Genomic DNA, 18,635 nt, shown 5'->3' on the forward strand with positions numbered 1-18,635 from the left:
ATACCTTGGTCAGTCAGAACCACAGATGGCTGATTGGCATCGAAATGTGCGTGTTGGTCTGTTGGGGAAACAGTTTGAGCTGTTTTCTTGCTCAGGCCTTATCAACAGAAATACTCAGTTGTGGCTGTGAGATCTTATTGGAGTCTATGCATGGAAGACAAGATGGATTTTCACACCCCTATCAGTTGTAACAAAATGCCAATCTTTGCAATTGCAAGGTATGTAATTTTTCTGATGAAATATTTAGGATATTCTCCTACTCGCTGAAAACTGGGGAGTCTTTCCTCTGATTTCAGAGCGTGGACTCTCGTTCCTCAGTATCAAAAGAGGAGGTGTATCGTACTTCTATGCACTCACTTATGCCACAGAGCATTCAGGTTAAGAAAAAATACACTTGAAACAAAGTTTTTATGTAAAGACTAAATAATAACAATGGCTTACATACCTGCAAGATACTTAAAACCACAAAACCTTTATTGTGCATCCCAAAGCCAACAGTGACACCAGTGATGTCCCAGCTGCTTCACTGTTACAGACTTGTGTTACCCAGGACGTCCCTTTGTGCTCTCACAGACTTCCCATTATTGGTGTTGCTGCAGTAACGTTGGGCCAGGGATGGCCTGAAGTTCCTCAAGGTGTTCTTGTACCAGCCGAGCCTTCGTGGATGCTTTCATGATCAAAGATTTTTACTGTAGTGTGTGTATATATTTACATAAACACACATATATACTTTCTGTTTACAGAATCATAGATTCATTGAATGATTTGGGCTAGAAGGCACCTTAAAGATCATCCAGTTCCACCCCCTGCCATGGCAGGGATACCTTCCACTGTCCCAGGTTGCTCCAAGCCCTGTCCAGCCTGGCCTTGGACACTGCCAGGGATCCAGGGACAGCCACAGCTTCTCTGGGTACCCTGTGCCAGGGCCTCACCACCTTCACAGGGGAGAAATTCTCAATATCCCATCTAACCCTGACCTCTGGCAGTGGGAAGCCACTGCACCTTGTCCTGTCACTCCAGGCCCTTGTTCACAGTGCCTTCTCACGTCCCTCGGAGCCCCTCTGGGCACTAGAAGGCGCTCTAAGATGTCCCTGGAGCCTTCTCATCTCCAGGTGAACGCCCCCAGCCCTCCCCGCCCGTCCCTACAGAGTACAGACATGCACGGCTTAACGCGCCCCTCACAGCCCCTCACGGCGCCGCCCCTCCGCTCCCAGCCGGGAGGCCCCGTGACCCGCACTGAGCGTGCGGGTGTCTGGCGCGAGGCACGCCGGGAGTTGTAGTCCTTGCTCGACGATAGGGGGGACTCGGCGCCTGCGCACGTCGCGCCCGACTTTGCCAAGTCGCTGCCGGAGGCCGGGCGGGCCGCGCTGCCATCTTGGACCTGAGGGACGGGGGAGCTGCGGCCGGTGAGCGGAGCGGGGCCGTGGGACGGAGAGGGGGCACGGGGGTAGCGCTGGGGACGGGGCCCTGCGGGCGGCGGGGAGACCCGGGGGCGCGGGAACCCCGCGGTCGGGCCCGGATCCGGAGGGGCCGCTCGTCCCGGGAGGGGCTCGCTGAGGGCGGACTCGCCGCTCTGCCCCCCGGGCCCCGCGGGGCAGCTCCGGGAGCAGGGCAGCACCGCTCTCTCGCCGGGGCGCGGGCGGTAGTCCCGGGACCTCCGCGCTGCCCGGTCCCGCCGCCCCTCCGCGGCTGCCGGGGGCACCTGCCCGTACTCCGGTGCCTCCAGCTCCGAGTCCTCTCCTCAGCCCTCCCTGGCAGTGTCTCGTCCCTTCCCGGACGGACCCCGCCAGCCTCTCCCGGCTCTGGTCGCCAGGATCTGCCCCTAAACCTTTGCCCTCTCGGGGGCTCGCTCCCGTCAGGGCTGTGCTTTCCGCAGCCCTTCCAGCACAGCCTCCTTCCCCCCGTGTGTAACCCCTGTCCCGGGGGCTCCTTCGGCGTGTACGAGGGTTCGGTGCCTTTGTCACGGCCGGGTACAGCCGGACCTGGAAGGGATGTTTCCTAGCGATAAAGCGTGACTACAGCCAGAGGTTTATCCCGAACTGTGTTCCCTCTTGTAAACACAGCAGAATGGCAATGCTGGTGCCACCGCTCTATTTTGGAAACATAGACAAGTTCTGGCTGTTAACTCTCAGGCTCCCACGCAGGTTGTCTTTGACCTTGTGTGCCAGTAGTATCGAGATAAAAGCAGACAAAGGTGTTCGAGGATGCGTTGGTCTAGTTTGCTCTGATATCCAAGAATTCAGCTTGTTTTAATAGCTGTAATTTGTGATGTTAAATTGGCAGAAGACCTGGGGTGTGTGTGATGCGGAGAGAGAGGCAGGTGTGGCATTTGGGGGTGCCTGTGTTGTGGCATCCTTTACCCTTGACGCTTCAGGAAATACCCCCAGTAAAACTTACCTTTACAGCTTAGTTAGAATTTAAGAAGTCAGAAACCAGGGTATTTTAGACTGTCTTTTCCCAATATATTACTGCTTATTTTCATGAGTTTCTCACTTGTTTTGCTTGCTCTCTACTACCCTGCCAGTCACCTTTTCAAAGAGAAGTGAAGAGAAATCTGGACTGATATTTGAAAGAAGACATTCTGTGCTGAGAGAGTGACAGTAGAACTAGTAAATTGCTTGTTTTTACCTGAGAAAAGGTACAGGCGTTTAAGAATGAAACATGAATCACAGGCCGTCTTTGGTTCTGAGGATTTTAATGCTTAAAAATGTATTGTTTGAAAAAAGAGTAAATTGTTTTCTGTCTTCTTGAAGTGCAAGTCCAAAGCAGTTCTAATTTAATTACAGTTACCTTGCTATTTACTACAGCTGTTTAAATCTGAACTATGTCTAGTGTGCATTCTTAGTTGTGATTTAGCTGACATTTAATCACTGCACTGAATGCATTCACCTCCAAGTGATCTTTGGAATAGTATGTAGCATTCAGACCCAAAGTGAGTTTTCTTTAAAACAAGAATTTATACAGTAGATGTGAAAGATGATGTTGGAGTGGAAAATAACTGAGACTTCTGAGTGCTAACTTTGAAAGCTTCTTACAGATTAAAGTTATTTTGGGGTTTAAGAGAGATTGAGAGATTATTCATATGAATTTATTAGTTAGGCAGCATCACCTCTTTTTCTTCCCTCAATTTTCTCTCCCTTCTTCAAGTTCTGTTTATTCTGTCGTGAAACAAACCTGAAACATGAGTTATCTTATTTCTTTGTTTCTAAATTTCAAAATGCTTTGGGGAAAACTACAGAATAAATAAGGTAATAGGAAGAAAGGCAGTAAAGTAGCATGGTGTTTGTCTTCTAGAGTTTAATAATTTTTTTCTAAGAGAGCTTGTCATAGACTGCTTGAAAAATGTTTCATGAGAGATTTACAAAGAAATTTTCTCCTATTTTACAACATATGCAATAGATAAGACACTTCTCAACAGCATCATCAGTATCAGTCAATGATAGCATCTAAATAAGCATCTTTTGTGAGTTTAAGCTGCTTAAACAAAGTGGTAAACGTATTCAGCCATATCAAAGTACTTTTCATGCAGCAAAACCAATTTAATTTCTTCTTAAAAGCAAGGAAAAGCAGGGTGAGAGCAGAAGAAAAACCTCTTTCACATGATAATGGTGAAGTTTGTGGGAGTGCTCCTGGGAGTTTATTTTTAAGCTTTTCCGTTAGGGTGTCCAGTTATGTTCATGTAATGTTGTTTTTGTCATTCTGCTGTACTTACATGTAATTGTAGGAACTTCTTTGTGCCCTCACAGCTGAGGAAAGTGAAGGTGTGTGCATAATCCAAAGGAGTGCTGGCCACAGTTCCTTACTGTAACTGTACTTTGCCCAGCTGCAGAAGCATTTTGAAGCGAGTGCTCGCCTCAGAAGAGGAAGCAGACAAGCCATGATTACAGTCTAGTTTGGGAGTATTCTAGATACTTACTTTTACTGTCTCATAACTTCACTGTTTTTAAAGACTGTAGGCAGTCCTTCTTGGGCTTGGTTGGACTGTTGGCTGCGCTAATCCTGCATGCACGTTTTGGTGAGAGAAGGTAGCTGTTCTTCATCCTTCTCGTCTGAAGAATAAAGCAGTGGAGACTTGGGCATTTTCTGTAGGTGACTGGCATTCGGGTTTTACTGTAGTGCAGAGTTGCTAGAGCTGAAGGATTGATATTTTTCTTCATAAGAATTGCAAATTACACTTAATAGAAATGGAAGTATTGCAACAAACTGGGAAAGAGCGTTTTAAAGAAGTCAAGGCCCTGTTTCATATGACCAGCTCTCAAGTTATGCCTGGAATTTCTACTTTTACTATACCAAAGCACAGCAGGTTTTTTTCTCCCCTCTGAGGAAACATGATACCAGATCTTGTTGCACTGGTTATTCAAATAATTTTTTCAAACTTGGCAGTATGTTGCTGTTCTTTTTTTTTTTTTTTTAAGATGTTTTATTACTGTCTTCCTATTTAGGAACTGATAATTCCTGCCTTCCACCCACTTGCCTGAGCTATTCTCAACTCTGCTGCTGGGAGAGGCCTATTGTTTCAGTCAGGCACAGAACTCCTGTCATGTTTGGAGTTACATCACTGATTCTGAAGCTGGAGCTGAAACTCAAAGGGTGTTGTTGCTCAGCAAGAAAAGGCCTATTCTCTTCAGGAGGATTGGTCAAATTTGATTGTGTGGAACCTTGTTTCTAATCAAGTAGAAGTTGGGTGACTTACCTTTACCTGAAATGTGCAGATCTCAGATTCTGGATTTGTTAGCCCATTATATGGAAGCTGGAGCTTTCAAAAGGAGTGTGTTACTATCAGCCTCTATAAGATCTTCATGCTCTCAGGTTTCTATTCTTTATAGGTCTGTTTTTCTCTCAAGGGTAGCCTTTACACATAATTTTTCTTTCTAAGTATTAGCTGGGTACCTAGTAATCTTTTTGAAGTGTATTACTAAGGAAAAGAAAGATCAGGTAAAAGATTACAGTGATCTTGAAATAGAAAAAGACATTTTAAGACAGGTCTGTAATCTGCTTCTGATTATTAATTCATCAAATGAATAGCCATTTGCAGTGAAATATCCATCAGGAATATAAAATGTGTGACAGGAAGCATGTTCATTTACTGAAAAATAAAATACACTCTTTGATCCCTTTAGTTTCATGTGATTGGGCTGGAACTTTTGCCTGGGTAAGTCATTCATAACTTACTACCCTTTTTAGCTTTGCCTCATTCAGTGGAAACAGTGAAGGAAAGCTCAGTGCTGAGCAAGCTGAAGAGATGGACCAAGACACGGAAGAGTGGGCTGTGTTAATTTTTAACATGCATTTGGTCAGTATCCATCCTTAGAGCCTCCCCCAGCTAGCTGACTTTTAGTTATGTATTAATAATCACTACTCTTGCTTAACAGTGCTCAGATGTTCAGATTTTTATTTTATTCACTTCTTGCTTCATAAACACTTGAATGGATTAAGACTTGTTGCCCTGAATACTCCTTTTCTACTTTTCTGACACCCTGAGGTTTTTGCTTTGTCAGTGCTGCTCTTTTGATCTATTTGCAAAGCAGCTAGATCGAGTGAGTTTGTTCTGTATAAGGATTCCTCATCTGTAGAGTGGGTTTTTTTTGCTTTGGCTTGTCAGAGCCTGAATTAACTGATCTGTGGATCACTGTGATTAATTTCTCTTAATAGGGCTTGTCTCTTCAAGTGTGTGTGCCCTGTATATGTATGTGTATATTTCCTACTGCTCTAAGTATATAATTTCAGAGACTAGATAAAAGAAATGTGGTGACCCATATAAAAAATGTACATTAAATTGTAACGTATTTGGCCTAATCTTTAACCAGACTTGCTAACTTCTGTGAAAGTGGTGAGCTGCATGTTTTCACCAGATTTTACCTCAACACCGTTTCCTATCTATTCAAGTAAGACCTCCTGGGTGATCCTGCATGTGAAAGGCACTTTATAAAGGAAATGAGACAAAATACATGAGCTTAGAAGATAAAAAGTGAGACTGTGACACTGACTTGCCTTTTGTATCTGGATCATAGCGCGATTTGGGTTGGAAGGAGCATTAAAGACACCAGTTCAAAGATCACAAAGCTGCTTTGGTTCTTAAATGTCTGTGGTTGGCCCAGTGCATGTGTTGTCTTCAATGATGAAGTCTTCAGAGCAGTTTCTTATTCCAGCTGTTTGAAGGGAAAGAATGTGTGTAATGGTAACAGGAAAGAGGAGGGAAATGCTGAAGGGAGACACTTTGATCACCTCACTCTACATGAAAGAAGTTTGAATAGCTACCCAAACCAAACAGCTGTCACCTGTGTTTTCAGGTGGATCCTCACCATGTGTAACATTTCTGTTTAAGTGCTCATCACCTAAAGATACAGAGGAAAACTTAGGATACTCAGGCAGTAATCCCACAGGTAATTGGCATGTTCCACTTGGTGCCTGGTAAACTGAGTTTACCAGTAGGGCTTTAGAGTATCTTTTTTTTGCCTTATACAAACAAGACATTGTTTGTATAAGGTGAATATTAAAAAGACCGATTTCCAGAGCAATGCTGCAGTTATTAAACATTTGCCTGAACCAAATCTAGTTCAGGTCAATGAATAAGGTATCGTGAGGCAGTGGTGTTCTCATTGTTCTTTCGTGCACCCATTGAATCAGAGTATTTAACTCCTGTTCTGAAATCAGGTTTGGGCAGGTGGATTTGCTCTGTGTGGAGACCTGTTGACATTGTTGGTGGTTTATTTGATATTCTCCATGGTTTAAAGGTTTTAAACATAGCCCTGTGAGGTGTGGCATGGCATATCACGACATTTTTCTCCTTTCCCTCCTTTTCCACTCGTCATCAGGCTCTCAGAACTACAAGACTTAAGGCACTAAGTGAGAATTTGAGTTATTAAAGTGAAAAATAACATTTAGGCAAAGTCTTGCTTTCACATCTGGGATGTGAACAAAATAATGCTGTCTGGAGGAGGGGTATTAAAGGGGAACGTTTTCAGACTAATGCCCGTTCATTTCGAGGCTGGGAGCTGCCCAGTGGACTCTGTGTTTGAGTGGAGAAGACACAACAAAATGAAATTCACAGTTAAGGATGGCTGATGTAGGAGGTGAGAGAGGAGGGGACTTAGAGACAGTAATAATAGGGATGAGATCTATTCTGAGAGCGCCTGTGTCACAGCTGGGATTTCTCTGCTTTTTGGAATTTCACTTCCTGCTATAAAAATAGTAAACTCTATACTTTCTATTTTGTATTTCTGCCTTCATGACTTCTAGTCAAGCACAGTAATGTTCTAATGTATTGCAAACTAGATAAGTATCTGAACAGAATTTAGAAGAAAATTGTCAGAACTCCTCACATGGTTCAGACTCAGGGTTTATAGCTGAAAGGATGTTTTGCTGATTAAGGTGGTCATTGCACAGCATTATAACCCTATGGGCCTGTACTTTTGCCCCAGTATGTGGGTTTGATTTGCCACATGATGCATGACCAGGGAAGCCAGGAAGGGGTGGATATATGGTGTAGTGTGTTCACAATGAATTACCCTCCCTGCACAGAATATTTTACCAGGGCATGCAAAGTATGCCAATTTTGTTTTTAAAAAATATACTGTTTCACAGTTATCAGGGGCCCTAGGCTTTTTTTCCTGAAGATTTCCTGGATTTAAATAGGTCAGCAAATGTCAGGTTCTGACTAGAATTGACACAAAGATAGGGAAGGACTGTGAGACGAGGGAGTGTCAAGGGGAAGGGGGGCCCCACTCCTTGTGCAGTATCCAGCTGCAGGAGAACTCCCCATCTGCCCTGCCTGATAGCTGCAGCAGCTGCCCTGCTGACACATGTGGTGCACTTACCTCTGGTTCGCTTGCAGATTTTAGTTTAAGAGCCTGTCCTAATCTTCACACACCTGTGGGCTTCCAGTTGTATCCCAGCTGTAAGGCAAGTCCCTTGAAATGCAAGGGTGCAATTAATGTTTGTTGTTGGCAGATGTTTGTTGGTTTGTTTGTTTTTATAATGTGAAATTGTCCGTTTTTCCACGCAGAAGATCTAGGGTGTAAAGATTCAAACTTTTATTTAATGATTTTACGTATTGCTCTTTTTGAGAGAATTAAGATTTCTTAAGAATTAAGATTTCTGAAATCTGCCATATCTTTTGATGAAGGTCAAAGGAACTTTAGGGCAGCCCCACAAAAACCAAGTTTAATGGAAGTGTTGATAATATTGAAATAGTGGTATAGTTCTGGTATAGTTGTAGGCCACCTTTCTCCTATAGTTTCTGTTTTATTTTACAGAGAGGCATGAGCTGGAATGTAGCAAGCAGTCAGGTTGGGATGGTTGTGTTATCCACCCACGGCTATACTTTCATGTTGCCATCTGGTCACTTGTAAAAAATTCCTAGGAAGCAGGTAATAGACTTCCATTGAAATTAGAAAACATGAAGATGACTCCTCTGGAACTCAAGGTTTTGCTTGCACCTGTTTGCAGTTTTGGAAAAGACAGTGATCCATAGCAGACATTCAGATACCTCAGGGTTGACTTAAATAATCTCAATACTTCCCCCTGCCCACCCCCCCTTCCCTGAAATTGTAATTTCCATTACATCTGTTGGATTTACTTTACTAATAAATAATTTACCTTAGAAAAATGCAACCTTTATATTCGGCTGACATTGAATTTTGCACACAGGAATATTACTTCATTTTGTTGCAAGTCCTGACTTCCCACTTCTAGTTTCTTTGATTCTACTGTGTAAGAATATTCAGAGAAGCAGCTTATTTTTCTTAGGGGGCAGTGTGTGTGTAGCCATACCTTGGTAATGAGTTACCTGTCAAAATTCCAGTGCGTTGTCTCCAGCAGTTCTTTTTCCCACAGCTGAGTCAATCAACAGGAACTGTCTTACACCATCTATTTTGCTAAAGCAGGTACAAGCAGCAAGTCACAAAGAGCTTTCTTTTTTGAGAGATTTCAAGTCATCAGCACATTTCAGATGTGTGGTTGTCGCTGCTAGTAGGCAATGATTCATCATTTCTTTGAGCATTGCCAGGCTGAATTGCAGAGCTGTGCAGAGTGTTTCGATTTCGTTTGTTGCTCTGGTACCTACAGTGATGATCTGTTTAGTAAGTTTTTATAGGCAGTATCTTTCTACTGAAAGCTCCATTGGCCTTTTTGTCTGTGTTCTTGGGAGCAAAGGAGTGGAGGTGTGTCTGGGGCTATACCCACAGAGGGATGTGGTTTTGTACTCTTTAATCCTTCACCAGTGCTATTGGACATTTAGAACAAGGTGTGTTGTGTGCTGAATAATCCTTCACAGAACATCTTGAAAAATCATGTGGACACCAGCGTTGTGCTTTTGGAAATCGTATCTGCTACATTTGAGGCTTCCAGGTGAGATAATCAGGGTTTACATTTTGCTGGTAGGCAACAGTCTTTCCAAAGGCTACTTTTAAAAGCATTACAACTGTACAATTTTAAAAACATGTACAACAACGGTAACAGCAGATGAAGTTGTCATTCTTAGAATGACTACAGGTAATTGGGTAATTTAATGGTCAAGCTTTCTGGTTTTTATTTTTCATTTCCCATTTTTGCAGGTTCGTGTAAGTGTGTGTACTAACCATTGATAATGAAATGTAGCTCTGAGAAAGGAATGGGGAAATAATGTTGGGGTAAGCACTGAGCTGTAAATAAGAAGTAGAGCTAATGGCCGGAGATTATGAAATCCTGTGTAGATGCTGTCTTCTGTTAACAACTGAGTGTGTAACTGCCTCTGAGGGACTTGTTCCAAAGCTGCAAGGTGGATGGTGAAACAGAAGGTGGTGGCCTCATGTTTTGTTTTACTGTGCTATTTTACAGTAGAGACAGTGTTTCTTATTGACACTTCATAAGTAATGCCCTTGAAGTACATTTTTAAATAGCTGTAATACAAAAACCATGGACTTTCTTTTGATCACAAGTCACAAAATAACTAGTCAAATTAGTTAAAGTTCAAGTGTTTCTCTAGCATATCTACCGATATCAGTCTTCTATCTCTTTTCCCATGAGCATCAAATTAAGTTCTGCAGTTTCTGAAATTTGCTCATGAAGGTTGATTATTTCCGCCTTTTTAGAAAATAACATAAAGCAGTAATCTGAGCCGTGATGCTGTGTGGGTATGTCTGTACTAATGAGATAGGGGAGATAAACGTAGGCACTGGGAGATCAGGGAAAGTCAGTGGATATGTGAAAATCACCAGGCTAAAGTGGTAGAAGAGCACATTGATGGGAAATGCAGCTATGTTACAGTATGCAACTATGTTATACCTCCAAAATAAAATTACCTGTATAGATATAGTTGGGATTTTTGGCTGCATCATTTTTGTTTGGTTTCAGTATTGTAAGTGAAACTGCACTGCCATTCTTTCCCACTGAGATTTGGATTAATTTATGTAGGCACCCAGGAGAAGCTTTTAGAAACTGTTAGAGGATCAGCATCCTTTAAGTGACACTCCAGCCTAAATTTGTCACACATGGGATATTTTTTATGTAAAAGAGTGTAATTAGTTTGATTTGAAAGTACCAGGACAGTGGCTTTAAAGAAGCATGGGAGAGATACAGAGCAACATATGGGTAACTGTACAGATTTTCTTGGGGAAGTTATTATCATATAAGTTAAAATGAAGGAAATATATGAAAGTATCAACAAATTAAGATATTTTTTGAGTAAACAGAGTATCAGCCATGATATTTAATGACTTTCTCATCTCTGATGTTGTTTATGGAATGATGGGATACCTCAGGTTCCTAGGCGGCAATATGTGAATGTTTTATGAGGTTTCTTATCAGGGCAAAAGAAAATGAAAATAAAACAGGAAACCAGTGTGCATATGAAGTGCCCAGTGGCATCTTTGTGTTGGGACAGTTGAACCAGTTGATTTTCGCATGTTTTTCAGTTTTATGTTACCTGATGGTCGTTAATTGGATCTGACTAACACTTGGCTCTGTATAGTGCTGGACATGCAGGAGATTTACTCAAGCTGTATTGCTTTGTTCCTTATAATACACAGCAGCAATAAGGGAAATGGAAGTAGTTTTTTAAAGTGAGAGGAAATACCTGGTGTACACTTGTGCATTGAATTTTAGTACTGGACTTGAGAAAAGCTGTAGAAATTAAAATAAGTGGTACTCAAGATGAACATTACTGAACCTGAAGAAAGTGCAATGCTGATCTATGTGATCTGTTCCTTTCTATTCAAACTAGTAAAACTTAAGCTGTATCAGTAACTGGGCACTGAAAGGGATCCTCAGTTTGGAGGAAAAAAAATAGCTTATATGACCAGCTTGATAAATATCTCTTTAGAGGAGGAATCTGCTACAAGACAGAGACTCAAACACAACAAGCAAGAAGAACAGGACAGGTACAACAGGAATTATTGAGGTTGTTTTAGGGAACTCAGAGAATCACAGAGTACTTGAGGTTAGAGGAGACTTCTGGACATGAAATCCAAATCCATCTGCTAAGGGCAAGGCCAGTTAGAGCAGTCAGTAACATGTTCAGTCGGGTTTGGAATGGCTCTGAGAATGGTGATGTAACCTTTCTTGACAATTTCTCCACTGTTCAACCACCTCACAGAAAAATAAATAACTCCATCCCCTGTCTTTAAGTTGAATTTCCTGTATTTTAATTTGTTAGCTGTTGTCCCATCCCTGAGTACTGTTGGGGAGAGTCTGCCTTCAGCCTTCTAACCCTTCTGGTATTTACACACACCAATAAGATCCTCCCAATCATTCTCTTTTCCAGGCTTAACTATCCAGGCTTTTTCAGCTTCTTCCTTTATTGTCTCTGTGGCCCTTTGCTGGTGTCAGATCAGTACATCTGTGTCACACTTGATTTTGGGAGCCCAGAATTAGAGTGGAAGAGAAGGATCACCTTCCTCATCCTGCTAGTGATGCTTTTTCCTAATCCAGGGTGCTGGCAGCCCTTTTTTTGTTGTTGAGAAGCAGCATTGCTGGTTCATGTACAACGGCACCAGTGTTTTCTGCGGAGTTGTTTTCTGTCGAGCTGCCCCCCAGCCTTTACTGGTTGCATGGGTTTATTCCTCCCGAGGTACAGAACTTTGCACTTCCCCTTGTGGAATTTTTGTGCCATCAGCATATTTGCTGAAAGTGAGCCAGGCCCTGTTGTCCAGGTCATAAATGGAGAAGTTAAACAGTACTGGTCAAGTCTGTAGCCCTGGGCTACAGCACTAATGCCTGGATTCTAACTGGACAGTGCACTTCTGATCCCAGCCCTGGGAACCTTGCCCTTCACCCAGGCTTGAAGTTTGCCCCCCAGTGCTGCCTGCCCCCTGCTTCATCCCCTTGTGTGGGAGAACATTGTAGGACATGGTGTCATCTCAGCTACCAAGTCATCTTCTGAAAGAAAACTGTCAGGTTGGTCAGACATTATTTCCCCTTTATGAATCCATGCTGACTAATCCAAATCACTTTCTTGCCCACATTTTGTTTGGAAATGGCTCCTATGAGAATTTGCTGCCTGACCTCTCTGGGAGTGAGATGACACTGGTCAGCCTGTAGTTTCTTGGATCATCCTTCTTGCTGTTTCAAAGAAAGGAGTATAATTTGTTTTTTTCAGTACCAGGAATGTGTAGAGTCACTCACAGGACCCAGAGTTTTCACTTTAATGTGGCACAGAGTGGGCTTCACTGACTTTCTAGTAGTTTTGTAGAAACAATTTTCTAGCCTTGATTTTGCACAGAAGGGAAAAGGCATGTCTGTCCTACTGATGGAGAGCAGAAAACTTTGGAATTTCCTTTTATATAATTTTATAAAGGAAAGTGTTCTGAAAAAGAATGTCTTCTGAAACTGTCGAAATGGAGTGAAAGGTGGCAGTCTTGAAATAAAGTGGCCAAGCAAGGTCACGCATGAAAATACTCCTATCTTTATGCAGGGAATTAAAGGAGGAGAACAGAAGTAATGCAAAAAGAGTGAACTTGAGTCAGCGGATGTGAGGGAGACCTGTGGAGGTTTTCCTCAGGGCCAGAATGCATAGCAGAGAGAACTGGGGGAAAGGAAACAATCCTCATTAGTGGTTTAATTGTTTTAATTTGGACAAGGAGGGCACTTTGGAAATTAATCCACTGAAGGTTCTCACAGACTGCACTTGATTTGACTTGTGAAATGAGCTTGGATCAAGGCAGCTGAGTTGCTTCTGGATGAAACTGAACTGGAAGCTGCGGTCCTGCTGGTGCGCTACTGTGGGATCCCTGTAGAGCTGTTCCAAACTAAAACTCCCAGAACGTATCCCACATGCATTTTGGGTCTACAGACCTGTCTTCCTGCCTGGCCCCTCTCCTGTTGCCCTGCACTGCCTGTGGGTGTGAGCACAGCAAATCCCATCAGGGGAGGTATAGGGGGAGTTCAGAGACCATCATCCCTGGAAAAGACTGTGCCATTGGGAAAGATGCTGTAACAAAAAAGAGACAGGTTGACTACAATATTTCTGAAAGGTGTGGGCACAGAGTTTTTAAGGAAGATTAAAAACAGGAGGTGAAAATGGGTCTGTAAGAAAATAGGAATCCGTTTTGGCAAGTAATTCCCCCAGTGAAGCTTAGAAGTCATAGGACAGTGCAATTAGCTGGTACAAGCTGAAGGGTAATAGTCTTATTTTTAAATGCAGCTTTTATTATTCTTTTATTTTAGTTTTCTCTGAATATGTACAATATGAACAAGTTTTGAAAATGAAGAAGCAGTGAAAGTCTTCAAGAAGAAACAAAAGAAACAAACAAAAAAACCCTAAACTGAGAATAACGGAAGCATTTATATGTATTGTTAATAAGAAAAGGTGCAGGGAAACACAGATCCTAAGGTGTTAAAGGAGTAGCTGAAAAACTAAGCAGGAGAATGCTTCCAAATGAGTTAGCTTGGAAACTCTTCTCAGTCTTTCAGTTTAAAGTCATCTGAAATGAATGTACCAACATACACTGAAAAAGTCATTGCACTTCTAAGAATTAAATCATACAACAAAATAAATCTTGTCATATACAAGTTTTGGTTTGTTTGTTTTACTTATTAGATTTTTCCTGTGGTTTTAGTAAAACTGTTTGATTTATGGTATGAAGTTCAGACAGAAGTAAGCAATCTTGACTGTGAGCCATCTCTTACCATATTATTGCAAATATCACAAGGAATAACATTTCTAAGGAATGCATATTTTTGTAATTTCATATTAAATATGTTTTGGTTTCCTTGATAGGTTTCAGCTGCAGTGTGTTAGGGAGATGTCAAAAGCCTGACATGTTAAGGATTAAATCTGTGTGTGTTGTGCACATTTATTTCCTAGGAAAACAGATCTGTGTTTGTATAAAGCCTCAGAGCCACTCACTTCGTTGTCATTGTATCTGGAAACATGAATATCTATTAAGATGCCTTTATTATAACTTATATTTTGCTCCTAATTGAGTGTAGTGAATATTTTTATGACACACTGAGCAGTTTGGTTTAACATTGATACTCGCTGTTTTGGGAGGGTGTTGGACAGGAATGACCCCCAGAGGCCCTTTACAGCCCAAATTATTGTTTGAGTCTATTAAAAAAAAAGGAGGAAAATAGAAAGCAATTCCTAGAAGTGTATTCCTGTTTTAGGATGTCCTCATGTGCTCTTTCAGTAACACATTTTCATTTATGTTATTTTCAGATCATTTTTAGATCGTGTTTTGCTTAAACGCGTAGCGTAGGGAAGAGCAGAAATACATGGAAAGGGTCTGAGAGATAAAGATATAAATGCAGCTTGGCACTTGTTTAGACTGTGTTCAGAAATGTCTGAGAGTAAAACCAAGCATGCTTTTCTCATCCTCAGTGAAAATTTTCACAAGATTATGTACCCTGACTTTTAAAGTCAGTGCCTATTGTGTGTACTTTGTCTTCTTGTCCTTAATTTTCCAGATAATTTATAACAGGCAAAATTTTAGGGTTTTTTTTCTGGTGTATTTTTGTGTTTTCAAGTTTTGTTCATGTGTTTTATGTGTTTTATGTTTTTAATCCATGAATGCCTTTGTTTTAAATATGTACGTATTAATTTGTGTTTTTTCTGACTACTTCTACAAATTTCCTTGCATTGCAGGAAAATTGTTAAAACTGTAAAAAGATGGCTAAAAGGGAGGTGATTTGAATTATCTCTTCCAGGCAGTTATCAGTTAGTAGATTTTAAGTAAGAAAATTGCCTAAAGGGGGGAAAATAATGTAAAATTTTTACTTAATATTTTTGCTCTGGGTGATCACATTAAGATTATTTCATTGCCCTAATTAAAAATTTATTGAATAACGTGAATAAGTAGCTTATAGCTTGTGGATTTATGTGACTATCTGTTCTCACTAAAGTGTCATGCAGCTGAAGCAGTGATAAGCAGAGGCCTCCAGATAAATTCTTTCCTTCCCCTTCCCATAGCAACAGGCAGGAGGGGACTTTGGGTAAACTTCAGAAGACTCCTTTGCATGCTGTCATGGTAAGATCTAAAATAACCTGTTGCTAACACCACCATGAATATTTGACTGAGATGCTCAAGTTTGGGATTTTTGCTTTGTAGGAGCGTCACTGCCTCGGAGGCAGCTGAAGCTACAGGGCTAAATAAGCTTTTGTAGGGCAGGTGGAGCAAAACATATTACTGCTTTGGGTAACTGTGTTGTTAACTACCTGCACTACTTCTCTTCTGTGCTTCTTTGGGCTCAAAGTTGTCCTTTCTGTTAAAATTTGAGTTGTGTTGGGAAACCAGATTACAAAACAAATATGTTATTCCTGCAGTCAGGGTGGGATGCTACTTGGGTGAACCATAACCAAGGCTGTGTGCTGTGGGATATTGTGTTTATCAAGCAGCTGCAGTTCATAGAAAGCACTAAATGTTTTTGGATACCTGGTCAGGTTAATGTCAGAGCAGTTTAACAGTGACTGGTTGGAAGTGCCTGGGCACTGTGTGCTTTTCCCTGGAGAAAATTCTCTTCCAAGGTTACCACTGAAAAAATGCTGTTTATACTTTCTAGGTACTTTCTTTATAGAAACCTGGAAGCGTAACAATTGTTTTTCAAAAGTAGAATATATAATGTTTTATTGTCTGTTGGGGCAATACATGCTGTTGATTACATAGCTACAGTCTGTCTTCTTCCTCTCTGAGGAAGGATATCCCTGGAGTTAGAGCAGAGAATATTTCTTTAACCTCTGTTTCCGGAAAGATCCATATAGGACATGGTTCACAGTGCAAGGAAGTGGAAGAATTAAGAGGGGAAGCTGGAATTAATTTCTACAAGATGTGAGAGTTCTGACTGTTAGAACTTGAGGTCTTATTTGTTAGAGATCTACAGTAACAATGTAACAGAAATGTTTAGGGTCAGAGGAACTTTGGAGACACTAAAAGGGTGTTTCCTTATGGTAAAACAATATTGCTCATTCTGAGAAGTCTGCTCACTGTCTAGTCAATCATGCCCAGTTCTAGAATCTTAACCTCTTAAGGGCATAAATTCTCTGCTCACAGTACTGTCACATGGTGGGTTTCAGGTTGTGAGTTTAATTTGTGTTTTAAAAGCTGAATTTCCTTTAAACCATTCTGTAAGAAGCATGATGGTCATGAGGCATGGATTGACACCACAGCTCAAATAGTTATGAAGTAGGTATGTGTTTATTCCAGCTGGGGTGCATGGGGGGTAGCCCCTCCAAAAACATGCACACCATCAGCAGCACTTCACTGGGTTTATATTAGGTTGCAGGTTACATATGCATAAAGTTAAGCAAAGCCCCTATACATATTCATTACCTATCCCCGCCTCGTGTTATAATGTGTTTGAAGTTCATTTAAATACGTTCGCGCAAGCGCAGTGTCAATTAATTGTGGGCGAGGGTCCCAAATAATTAATGAGGGATGAAGTCGGTAGTCTTCCTCAGGATGAACTCCTCACCCTCTTCCCTTGTGCATGCTCCCTTGGTTCTTGGTCCAAGTCCAAGCCTTAGAACTAACTTGTACCAGTTCTGGGGTCCGAGAGCAGGATGTTTGGTCACACTCAGTAGTTTTTCTCAATTATTTGGCTTTCTTTTCTATATGCTCCCTGTTACTAGGTAGGCCCAAAATCATTAAGTGAATAATACATTGTCTTCAGCAAGCAAATCTTAGTAAATCAGTATCCAATCTTTGGCCTTCTAAATCAGTTCAAAAAAATTATTATCCAGCTTCTAGTTCCCCTAAATTAGTAAATTCTAGCCCCCCTATATCAGTCACAGCAGAGCAGTGGGGTGGGTTAAGCAAGCTGGCTGCTGGGTGCTCACTGCCTCCACAATCAAACGTGATTAGATGTGTTTGATGAGTAAAATTGTTGTGTGCTCACACCTTTAGGGGTCTGTTACTTCATTGAGAAAAGGCAGCCAACACTCTTAAAATTAAAACTCTTGACCTACAAGTAGCTTCCAGAAAAGGGGGCCTAGGAAAATATTTTTTCCCACCATGAACTTGATAAAAGAGCACAGACCCCATAAATGAGCTTTTATTTTGTGAGTGTTGCCAGCCCATGATAACACCTGGGAACTCTGGGCTAAAAAGGAACAGGCTTGAATATCTAGTTTCTTGAGTGAAAAGCAATTTGTCTTGCTTTGCAGGTAGTAGGGTAACTGCTTACCTTCCAGTCCCCAGATTGTAACTTTGTTCTGGTTGTGAACTCCCACTGGGAAATTTTCCTGAAACCTCATCACAGAAGCATTAGGATGAAACACAGTTCTGAGTCAGTGAAGTATTGTGTTGAAATGATGTTGATAGCAAAGATTTTTTGCAAAGAATTTTAAGGACCGAAATTAATTTCTAAAATCAGTGGTTTGTAAAATGCAGGAGTTAATCCAGTTAATGTCCAGTTAATATGGGTAAATCCAGTAATTTAAAAATGTGTTTTAAATTTGTGGTAGTTACAGCTATTCCAGTTTCACTGCCTTCTCTGACATCTTAATACTAGTCTAATTCTCTGTACTGGGGGTTTCTGGGCATTCTCTCTACCGTGCATGCCAAGTTTCATAGATGTTATTTTCCAGAAGTAGTGTTTAAGAACCAACCATTTTAAGTATTGCTCTATTTTGAAGATTACACAGTGAAACAATTTTAGCTTAGTGGTTTGCATATATAAATTGTTGTCCTCTTTGAAATGGATTGTACCATGAGAAGGAAATGGCTGAAATAAAAATAGACCATCTCTTTGTTTTCACAAATGGTTTTAATTATCCTGTGCAGCTCTGCAGTGGCTGCTCTTGCCAGGCTTTTGGAAATCAAGCAAAAGCCATATGATGTTCATGTACATTTTTCTTTTTTTCGCCTCTTTGAGCATTTCTTAAAAGTTGGTAAAAGCTAACATCCTCCTAGTTAGGAAGGAAATCCACTGGGAAGTTGTCTGAGTTGGTGGCAATACCAGTTTTATTCCTTTTGTCCTTTTATTCCTTTTGCCTGTCACAGTTTTATTCTAAGAACAGCTCATGGTTAGGGAATTTCTGATGTACTATTGAAAGTGTGAAAAACTCAAATTACATTGTTTTTTCTTTGAGGTTTTTATATTACAGTTGTGTTTCTTTATGTGTCTTTTTCCCAATTCTTTTATTGAAAATCAAATGCTACATGTGTATAGAAAAAAGTAATATGAACTATTTCTGCTGAGATGGAGGTTTTACAAGCAGACTT

The 18,635-nt window shown here is 41.2% G+C and overlaps 1 protein-coding gene across 1 annotated transcript in view; it reads left to right on the plus strand.

The window, feature by feature from the left end:
• The first annotated feature begins 1,282 nt into the window (after positions 1 to 1,282).
• The window catches only part of ITCH (itchy E3 ubiquitin protein ligase), a 57,864-nt gene continuing 40,511 nt past the window's right edge, over positions 1,283 to 18,635 (plus strand). Inside the window, exon 1 of the mRNA XM_085079553.1 lies at positions 1,283 to 1,406. The gene's annotated coding sequence lies outside the window, so the exon portion shown is untranslated. The remainder of the gene's footprint in view (positions 1,407 to 18,635) is intronic.

This window comes from Lichenostomus cassidix, chromosome 20 (assembly GCF_008360975.1).
Source record: "Lichenostomus cassidix isolate B80296 chromosome 20, HeHo_3.0, whole genome shotgun sequence".
Classification (NCBI taxonomy): domain Eukaryota; kingdom Metazoa; phylum Chordata; class Aves; order Passeriformes; family Meliphagidae; genus Lichenostomus; species Lichenostomus cassidix.